Here is a 2389-nt window from a genome sequence, read left to right as displayed (position 1 = left end):
GAGGTGAATTTTATTGTCTCCTGTATGTGATGGACTTGTAGCTTATCCAGCAGTCAGTGCCGAATAAGTTAGGAACAGTGAGAGAGAAGAGAATTCGCACCTGAGAATTTTAAGCAAGGAGCAAAGTCAGGAAGAGATCGAGGTTTAGAAGAAAACAAGGAGATGATGCAAACAGGAAAAGTTAAGAAAAATAAATCCTAAGCAGGCCCATTGAGAAAACACTGTATCGGTTAGCTATTGCTATATAACAACCCCTGCCTTCAAAAAAACCCTGCAGTTTAAACCACAACACATTGATTACCTCATAGTATATGTAGGTCAGGGTTGGAAGCACAGTTTTGCTGGATTCTCTTCTTGGTGTTTCTCTCAAGCCATGGCTGAGGTCTCATCTGAAAATTGGAGTGGAGGGAGGATACCAACATGAACAAGTTGAAATCATTGCAGAAGGGTAAAGTTCGCCAGTTTATGATCTTCACACAATCTAGTGAAAAAACTGCAGCAAGTTGTCTTTCTCAAAATGACTGGAAGTTAGATATTGCAACAGATAAAGTTTTCCAAAATCCTGAACTGTATATATGAGAGAGTGTAAAAGGATCATTGGACAGGAAGAAGTTAGAACAATTATACAATAGATACAAAGGTCCTCAAGATGAAAATAAAATTGAAATAGATGTTATACAGCAATTCTGTGATGACCTGGCACTCAGTCCAGCCAGCATTAGTGTTTTTATCATGGCATGGAAGTTCAGAGCACCACACAGTGTGAGTTCTCCAAGCAGGAGTTCATGGACGGCATGACAGAATTAGGATGAGCCAGTATGGAAAAACTAAAGGCTCAAATACCCAAGATGGAACAAGAATTGAAAGAACCAGGATGATTTAAGGATTTTTACCAGTTTACTTTTAATTTTGCAAAGAATCCAGGACAAAAAGGATTAGATCTAGAAATGGCCATTGCCTACTGGAACTTAGTGCTTAATGGAAGATTTAAATTCTTAGACTTATGGAATAAATTTTTGTTGGAACATCATAAACGATCAATACCAAGATACTTGGAATCTTCTTTAGACTTCAGTGAAGTGATTGCTGATGATGTGTCTAATTGTGATGGAGGAGCACGGCCTGTTTTCACTGATGACTTTGTGGAATAGCATGCCTGCAAACTGTTGGTGTAAAAAGTACAACAGAGTAGCACTAAATGAATCTTCTAGAATGTACATAGTCCATACAATAAATACACCTGAAAATTGCACAGTTACTGCTGAACTGAACTGAAGATCAATCCCCACTATTTAGACTAAGGTTTGGACAAAACTTTAAGGATAGATTTTGGACCACATCATATTTCATTCTTCAAATGGTGGTTTGGGCTTGTCTTCTAGTCTGGGCTGATCTAAACATTTCTGATTCCAATGTTGTGGATTTCATCTTAATGGCTGTGGACCATCCTAGTTTATTCTCCCATAAGTCTTAGAAGCTTTCTGGTGATTATTTTGAGGTTTCCATTCTTTCATAAAGCACAATACTGTCTTCATCAGAAAACAGTTTGGCATAAGAATTAAACATAATGAACACCACAAACAATTTATAAAAACTTCTTAAATATATGCTTTGGGCTAGTTGCAAAGACTATGCTGATAGCACTTCCAATGAGAGTGATGTATTTAAGTGCATGGGATCTAAAATGGTGTTTTGGTTTGGAAGGATTTTTTTTCCTGGCAAACCACATGTATTGTTGACCCATAAGTAGAATATCTGTTGAGAGAAATGTCAAAACAACCATCGTGAAAATTTTTTAGGATAACGTGGTGCCTACTTGAAAAATGTATTGTGTTTTAGACTCTCAGTTTCAGAAAGGTTCCACAGAAATAGTCTGCACTCACCAGTGGTCCTACAGGGAGCTTTTATTTAGCAGATGTCTGCGTAATGTTAGATTCTTCTCTTGTCTACATTATGCACCACGTAATTGGTTTTCATTATGCTTTTGAAATGCTCATGCCTATCAAATAAGTTCAACTATTCAATTTGTTTTGAATGTTTTTAATTGCTATACAATGCAATATCCTAAATTTAGGCATGAGGGTTTATTTTTATTTTTATTTTTCTTCCTTTTTGGTCATTGCGCTATGGAACACAAATGAAATTCTCTTAATTTATGAAAGGATAGTATGAATTAAATTTTGGAAATGGTTGTGATGAGCCATGAAATTTAATCTATGTAATATAGGTACTGCTTTTTCAGACAAGTAGTCCTTTTATTTTTTATTTTTTGGTACCAGGGATCGGACTCCGGTCCTTGCATGTGCGGGGCAGGCGGCGGAACCACTGAGCTAAATCCCGGGCCCCAAGTGGTCCATTTTTGATGACTTCTTATTTTGTTGAAATTGCT

The 2389-nt window shown here is 36.8% G+C and overlaps 1 pseudogene; it reads left to right on the top strand.

Moving 5' to 3' along the window:
- Positions 1 to 420: 420 nt before the first annotated feature.
- On the top strand, positions 421 to 1151 carry LOC101703956 (DCN1-like protein 1 pseudogene; annotated as a pseudogene).
- Positions 1152 to 2389: the final 1238 nt, after the last annotated feature.

This window comes from Heterocephalus glaber, unplaced genomic scaffold (genome assembly GCF_053883595.1).
Source record: "Heterocephalus glaber isolate CG9 unplaced genomic scaffold, H.glaber_assembly_v1.0 deba00001072, whole genome shotgun sequence".
NCBI classification, from domain to species: Eukaryota; Metazoa; Chordata; class Mammalia; order Rodentia; family Bathyergidae; genus Heterocephalus; species Heterocephalus glaber.
The sequence above is the reverse complement of the archived record's forward strand: the minus strand, read 5'-3'. Positions and strand labels throughout refer to the sequence as shown.